General features: G+C 36.7%; 1 pseudogene; it reads right to left on the reverse strand.

Annotated features, from left to right (window-relative positions):
• Positions 1-5,356: 5,356 nt before the first annotated feature.
• Positions 5,357-5,864, reverse strand: LOC119624793 (large ribosomal subunit protein bL33m pseudogene; annotated as a pseudogene).
• Between the last annotated feature and the right edge of the window lie 2,446 nt (positions 5,865-8,310).

Consider the following 8,310-nt stretch of genomic DNA (forward strand, 5'->3'; position numbering starts at 1 on the left):
AGGGTCTCACTCTGTTGCCCAGGCTGGAGTGCAGTGGTGCAATCATGGCCACTGTAGCCTCCCAGATTCAGGTAATTCTCTCATTTTAGCCTCCCAAGTGGCGGGGACTACAGGTGCTCACCACCACACCTGGCTAATTTTTCTGTGTTTTCTTTTTTGCAGAGATGAGGTTTCTCCACGTTGCCCAGGCTGGTCTCAAACTCCTGGCTCAGGAGCTCCACTGGCCTTGGCCCCCCAAAGTGCTGGGATTACAGGTAAGAGCCATTGTGCCCCGGCTAAGCTCTTCTTGAAGTTTATTTTTGTTTAGAGTCAGTTAAACATACTATTTGAACTAGGGGTGGAAGCACATTCTGTCTTTTTGCTTAATTTAGAATATTCTAGGTGGGCTGAGAAAAGCCAAAAAACAGCAGCTATTGAATAATATAGCTCTAGCCTCCCTTCTTTGCCTTTCTTTTTAGGCCACAGCAGGACAGGATCTGACAGCCAGAGACTTTAGAAGAGAGCGGTTGTGCATGCTAAGGGCTTCAAATATTTACTTACAAGGAGGACCTCTCAGCTCGGAAACAGGAAAAGAAATTGCACAAATTGCATACACAGCAGGAGGAATGTGGCTCTAAATAGCTGCTTATCATGCAGGCCTCCTAGGTCAGAAATCAATCCATTCAGGGGACCATCCTTTCTCACAGATTGGCTGATCCAAGGACATTGTTTTAGAACAGCATTTCTCAGCCTTTACTCTTGTATTTTGGGCCAGAATTCTTTCTTGTGAGGGGCTGTCCCGTGTGTTATAGGATGCTTTGAGAATTCCTGGCTTCTATTTATTAGATGCCACTAGTACCTCCTTCCAATCCTATTGTGTCCCTGGAAAGTTTGGACATGCCAAATTGTTTCTGGGCAAAATTGCTCCCAGTTAAGAGCCACTTGTTTGGAAGAGCTTTAGTCTTGTCCCAACCTGGAGATGTTAGGATCAATCTACTTGAAGTACATGGAAGTATAAAATCATCTTTAAGCACAGATGAAGATCAGGAAGGGGATAAGGATGGATAGTTTTACAGGTTCTCTCCTGTTCAGTCAGAGATTTTTCTTCTTTTGAACATGAATAAAAATAACTGGGAACAAGTTTCAGATGTGCTTGAGTATAAGGAAACTGGTGAACGTTTAAATACGTTAGCTGCCTTCTTTGCATTAATCAGTTTTGATGAAGGTTATGGCTCTTTTATCTTGCTATTTCTTCTTCAAAAACTACCTCAAGCTATTTGGAAAATATTTTTAAAGTTTTGTCATCTGTCCATTACATTTCCATCATCCATCAAAAGCCATCAAAAAAGTTAACTTTGTTCTTTGGGGGAAATCCTTACTTATGTAGGCACCTTTCTCTCAAATATGGACATATGCCTTCCCTTATTTTAGGTTTGGCTGTCTGCCTGGATAGAAAGTAGGAACCGATTTGTATTTTCAATTGAGAAAAGGATTTGTGACCCTTTTGTTTTCCAATAGTGTTTGACAAAAATCTGCAGCTACACACTACCCAGATGTAAATAGCCTCTTGTTCATCTTAAGAAAAAAATTATAGTTTGACTAGAGGGACTAGAACTGTGTTTGCAAGATACCACTGGGACTAGTAAAAACAGCAAAAGGGTTGAAGTATTAGATCAATTAAATGGATATTTTCAAGGGTTTGCTTAATTATGCAGAGTAACACAAATAATACAGAACACAGGTGAGAGAAAAGCATAGTTTGCATGAAGATTCTTATTACTTGGTGTTAGAATAAGTAAATCATATAAATATTGTGCAGGCTAAAATCCATCTCAGTTACTTGATAGAGCCATGTGGGCTGAATCTTATGCTTTTCAGATTTTTGACCCTTGTTTGTGCTCAGAATCCCATTTGTTCGAATAAGATTAAGAAATTCAAGGCTCCCATAATAGAATTGGAATGTACATTGATCTTCTATGGAAAAATAGCTAAAAGAGGATAGAGCTAGTAGCCTAGTAGTTTAGATTCTCCCAATCCCATGGGTTGGAAATCATTAACTGCTTAGAAAAAGTGGTATAATGAGCCCATCAGTGATAGACTGGATAAAGAAAATGTGGCACATATACACCATGGAATACTATGCAGCCATAAAAAGGAATGAGATCATGTCCTTTGCCGGGACATGGATGATGCTGGAAGCCATCATCATCAGCAAACTAACCCAGGAACAGAAAATCAAACACCACATGTTCTCACTCAGAAGTGGAAGGTGAACAATGAGAACACATGGACCCGGGGTATGGAGCCAGGGGACGGAGCTTAGAAGATAAGTCAATAGGTGCAGCAAATCACCATGCCACACATATACCTATGTAACCTGCATGTTCTGCATATGTATCACAGAACTTAAAGTAATTTTTTTTTAAAGTGGTATAATATGATAGAGTCAGAGTGGTACTTTTTTTTTTTTTTTTTGCTTAGGTGTTATGCTTTGTTTGTGAGTGAGGCAAGTCTTATGTTGTAGATATTGCTACACGCACACAAACAACTCCAAAACCCTGTTGGGGCCAAATCCCTTGACTTCCTAGAGGTATGCTTAAAAATCACTGACATTAGGCAGGTTGATTAATAGGAGAAAATACATATAAATTTATTTAATGTCTATACAGGGGAGCCTTCAGAATGAAGACACAACCCCGCAACATAGTTCAGAAGCCTATATATTATCCTGGCAAAATAGGATATGGGAAGAGGGAGAAAAGGAATTCTGTTGGCAATTCTAGGGAGAATGAATGGATCTGGGAGGAGATTGTAAATAATTTTCTTTGACAATGAAAGGGTCTATTCAGGTGTGGTCTTACATTCTTGGTCTTACAGAGAAGGGAGGAAAAAGCAGTTGTTTCCTTTGGTGGATCTGGACTTCAGGCAGATAAAAGAACGTCAACTTCTTTGGCAAATACATTGAGGGATGGGGAAGTTCAGAGACCGTGAGGCTGCTTCTTTGGTTCAGCATGTCAGTTGGTCATATTTTGGGGTATAAATCTGAGCTTCAACAATACAAATAAGCAAAAAATTCAAAACCAACCTCTGATATCTAAAGTTTCTTCTGCGGTCTGATTGCCTGGTTCATTTCTAGGACGTACCCTTTCAAGAAAGCCTATATTACCACTTGAACTTTGGGTTGACAGAGTTCTATTATGTGTTCTCCTAACCACTTTTCCTAGGAAATTAAATGATTATAATTTCATCTCTTTTTTTCTTTTCCATCAATAACTATCTGAATGCATATTCAAGTCTATTTTTATTGCTTTGCTCAGAATTATGGAAAATTTCTCAAATATTATTTGTGTTAAAGGTCCTTGACTTAAATTTTTATTTTTCTTCTCCATCCTATTTCTTTGCAGATGCTGAGAATTTAATGATCATTGCCTCTATGCTGCTTTTATACTCAAATTTGTTTCAGTTAACTGCCCTTCTCCAATAATTTACCGCTGGTTCCCCGCAGGCCCTTTGTGTGACACATAACCTGCTTCTTGCTAATGTGAGGGCTTTTATTGCATTTCTATAAATATACCCAAATTTTATTTTCATAGTAAGGAGATTGGTATCAGATTATCACTGTATTTTCTTCTTAGGTTCTTTGCACATGACGATATAAATGTTTTCTGCTTTCAAATTGGCCATGTGCCTCTCTGGAGCAAATGTTCCTTGAGGATAGACAGTTATTGATAAACCCACATAGCATCACTTACAGTAACCCTAGAACAGATTGAGTATCTAGGAGCTCAGCAAGAGCAGACAGAAAGTGAGATAGGAGCAGGGAGAACTATAATCCTGATGCCTGCAAAAGTAATTTGGGAGGAAGTGAATTCTTCTCTTTCTGGTAACACTGGGGAAGAATAAGGCAGTGATAGTGTAAATAGGAAACACACAACTAAAGCAGTCACTGGATAAAGAAAATGTGGTACATATACACCATGAAATACTATGCATCCATAAAAAGGAATGAGATCATGTCCTTTGCAGGGACATGGATGAAGCTGGAAGCCATCATCCTCAGCAAACTAACCCAGGAACAGAAAATCAACCACCACCTGTTCTCATAAGTGGGAGTGGAAAATGAGAATACATGGACACAGGGAGGGGAACAACACACACCAGATAGTGTAAATAGGAAAAACCCACAACTAAAGCATCTGATGAAGTTATAACAAAGACTTTTCTACAGAGAGAACTCCTTGTACACTGTACCATCCTCACACCATAATTTGATTGTCAGAACAGCAGATTGTCAGCTCTTATACAAGTGACTTGATAGTATTTTATGTTCATATTAGTTTGATGCATAATATACTTAGCTATGTTTCATATAGTCCCAGGATATATATTCTGAATACATAGTCAAGTCTCATTGTGTCGCTTTGCTCACAGTTGCAGGAAATTTCCCCAATATTGTGCAAAATGACATGCTTTCCACCAAAATTTATGTAAGAAGGTACTGACATATATCTCACACCAAGTACTGCTGCCCTTTCATGGTTAGCCCTTTACAGGCTCCTGTAGAACCTCTTCTACATACCCTTCTGTAGTGCCTGTAGATGGTGTCTGTTTTGTTCACCACTGTGTCTCCAGTGTTCCGAATGGTACTTACTACATAGTAGACTTACAATAAATACTGTTGAAGGAAACTGATATTCAGAGGTCTTAAGTATCTGGTTGATAAGTATATAGCTCAAGCTAGTAAGCTTCAGAACAAAAATTCCAGTCCAGATCTATATGGATTCAAATTCATTCTTCTATTATGTTTACCCATCTATAATATAATTTATTGAATGAATCCTTTTTTGCTATTTTTAGCAAAACAATTTATGAAGTGTATGAAACAATACACATAAGCTCTGATTAAGCATTATTATGTAATATCCAATACATATACATAATTTATAAGACTTTAGAAAGCATAATATCAACACTGGTGAACTCACTGTTGAGGCTAAAAACTGGAACATTATCAACATCATTGAGTTATGTGCATATTCTTCCAAAATTCCATTCCTTTACCACCTTTCCAGAAGTAACTGATGTATTTATTACTCTTTCTTTCTACAATAAATGTACCAAATACATAGCAATCCCTACATAAAGGCAGTTTCTAAAACAAATAACAGTTCAAAATTGATAACATGTAATGATTATGTATATAGTATATATTATGTCATTTCATGTATTATGCAATTTTCTTCAACCGACTTTTTTCACTCAACATTGTTTATCTATTATGTCGTTAGTAGCTATAATGTATTCATTTTCACAATTCTATAATATGACTATGCTACAATCAATTTGTTTTTTCTGTAAATTGATTTTTGTTACCTGATTTTTTTTTATAGGCTATTTTAATATTTTTTTTATTAAGGGCTATAAAAATACCCGGAAAGATAAATAAATGTGATGCAATGATATCTGTCCTAATATGAAGAACTTTCTTTCACTGCATTGTTTTCCTTCACAATGGCCTTCAAATCACAGGAGGCAGTGATTCCATGCCATTTCCTCTTCTTTTATTACACGCTACAGGATTTCTGAATCAGTATCCCTGCCCTCAGTCTTCTCTTTATAAATCAAAGTCACTTTCAATCCACCATTTAAAGGGAGCGTATTTTTTTTATCTTCCACGAAGAGGACTCTCTGTTTCACAACTGGATCATAGTGCAAAAGAGTCAGTTTTTCCTTCAGTCGGTTTCTCTTGGTGTTGAAGCAGAAACCTGTCCCAGCTTGGCTCACCATTCTCACCAAAATGTTTTTTGACTTGCTCTTGGCAAAGAAGACGGCGGAGGGGAACATGGTGACCACCCCTGGACAGTCTATTATTGACAACAGCTATTGTTGACAATTATAAAATTCTGGTACATATCTTTTAGGTCTCACATGCAAATTTCTCTAGGTTTTGTTTCTAGTAATAACATTGCTGGGTTATAGATAAGTTAGTGTTTAGATGTATAAGATGAGTGTTTTTCAAATAAGATGTTTCCAATTATGCTTATACTATAGCAGAGCTGTATATATTTTTCATCAATTTACTTACCAACAATAGATATTATCTCAATTTATTATGATCCTACTTTGTACTTCTTTGATTACTGAAGAGGCTGGATCATTTGTACTTTCTCTGATCTGAAGTGCTGGTTTGGCCATTTACTAGTTTTGTGAGGGGAGAGAGAAGTTGTCATTTTATTCTCAATGTGGAGGAGTTCATTACACTTAATGAATACTAATTATTTGTTGGGTCTAAAAGTTACAAATAGTTTGTAACTTTATATTATGGTGTCTTTAGATAAACAGAAGTTCTTCCTATTAATGTAGGTGAGCTTAGCATTGTTTAAAAATTATAGTTAATATTTTCTCTATTGAGTTCACAAAGATTATCTTCTATATTTTTCTTTCAAAGTTTTAAAATTTTCCCTTTTGCATTAAATTTTTGATCTACCTGGAATTGATGCCTATATATAATATAGTTTATTATATAAACAAATAATACCTGTATTTATTTTTTATTGTTATTAGCTTAGTTCCCTTCTCCAGTGATCATATCATCTTTACCATATTTCAGGCTCTGTTATGTATAGATCTGTTTCTGGGTTCTCTATTTTATTGGGAATTCTGTCCTAGTGTCCGATGATCTTTCCTTATTAATTGACACAACTTTATAATAAACTTGGTATCTGGTAGCGCAATTTTGCTTTCCTATCCTTCTTCCATACTTTACCCATTGAGCCTTTGCCTTTTCAAATAAATTTTAGAATTAGCTTATCAAGTTTCTCAAAAACCTTGTTAGACTGGAAAAAAATTAAATCTGTAGTTCAATTTGAGGAGAAATTTCAGGAGACATTTTTATGATATTGAGTTTATGATATTGGAAACAAATTAAATCTATAGTTCAATTTAAGGTGACATTTTTATGATACTGAGTTATCCCATCCCATGAACATGGCATATTTCCCTTTTCATATTTATGTCTTTTAAAAATAGCTTTCAAAAAATTTTAAGTCTTTCTTCTTTAGTTTCTTACATATCCTCTTAAAAACATTGGCTGGGCGTGGTGGCTCACACCTGTAATCCTAGCACTTTGAGAGGCTGAGGTGGGCGGATCATGAGGTCAGAAGATCGAGACCATCCTGGCTAACACAGTGAAACCCTGCCTCTACTAAAAATACAAAAAATTAGCTGGGCGCAGTGACGGACGCCTGTAGTCCTAGCTATTCAGGAGGCTGAGACAGGAGAATGGTGTGAACCCAGGAGGCGGAGTTTACAGTGAACCGAGATTGTGCCACTGCACTCCAGCCTGGGCCACAGAGCGAGACTCTATCTCAAAAAAAAAAAAAAAAAAAAGAAAAAAAATCTATTCATTGTACTTATATCTTTGTAATAACAAAAATATGTAATTCTAAAATGTTTTCTAGTTGTATATTAACACAATAAAATTTGCATATTGTTATAGTCACCTTGCTAAATACTCATTAATTCTTGCATTTTGTTAGTAGATGGGGTTCTTATGTAGGTAATCAAATCACCTTTTAATAGTGACAGTCTGGTTTCTTTCCATATTTATTGTATTTTCTTTTTTTTTTTTTTTTTTTTTTTTTGAGACAGAGTCTCGCTCGGTCACCCAGGCTGGAGTGCAGTGGCCGGATCTCAGCTCACTGCAAGCTCCGCCTCCCGGGTTCACGCCATTCTCCCGCCTCAGCCTCCCGAGTAGCTGGGACTACAGGCGTCCGCCACCTCGCCCGGCTAGTTTTTTGTATTTTTTAGTAGAGATGGGGTTTCACCGTGTTAGCCAGGATGGTCTCGATCTCCTGACCTCGTGATCCACCCGTCTCGGCCTCCCAAAGTGCTGGGATTACAGGCTTGAGCCACCGCGCACAAACTAGATAGGATCTTCAGCATAATGTTGAATAGAGGTAGTGATTTGGGGTATCCATCTTTTTCTTTTTCGTGGTACTAAATTGAATGCCCGCATTACATCATTAATATTTGCTACGTCATTAATATTTGCTATGGGTTATTTTTCTCATTGTAAATGCTTCTTAGCAGATAAGGAAAACTGTCTTCTATTCCTGTTTTACTAAGTATTTAGTTTAGTTTTGTTGGAAAAGGGTGTTGGATTATAGAAAATTTTTTTTTCTGCATCTATTGAGACGATTATATTTTTTCTCATTTAACCTGGAAATATAGTGGTTTACACTTATAAAATTTTAATGTTAAGCCACCTTTGATTATTGGAGTAAACAACCTCTTCATGATATATTCTCTTCTTTAACACTTGACTACATT

Source organism: Chlorocebus sabaeus, chromosome 8 (assembly GCF_047675955.1).
Source record: "Chlorocebus sabaeus isolate Y175 chromosome 8, mChlSab1.0.hap1, whole genome shotgun sequence".
NCBI classification, from domain to species: Eukaryota; Metazoa; Chordata; class Mammalia; order Primates; family Cercopithecidae; genus Chlorocebus; species Chlorocebus sabaeus.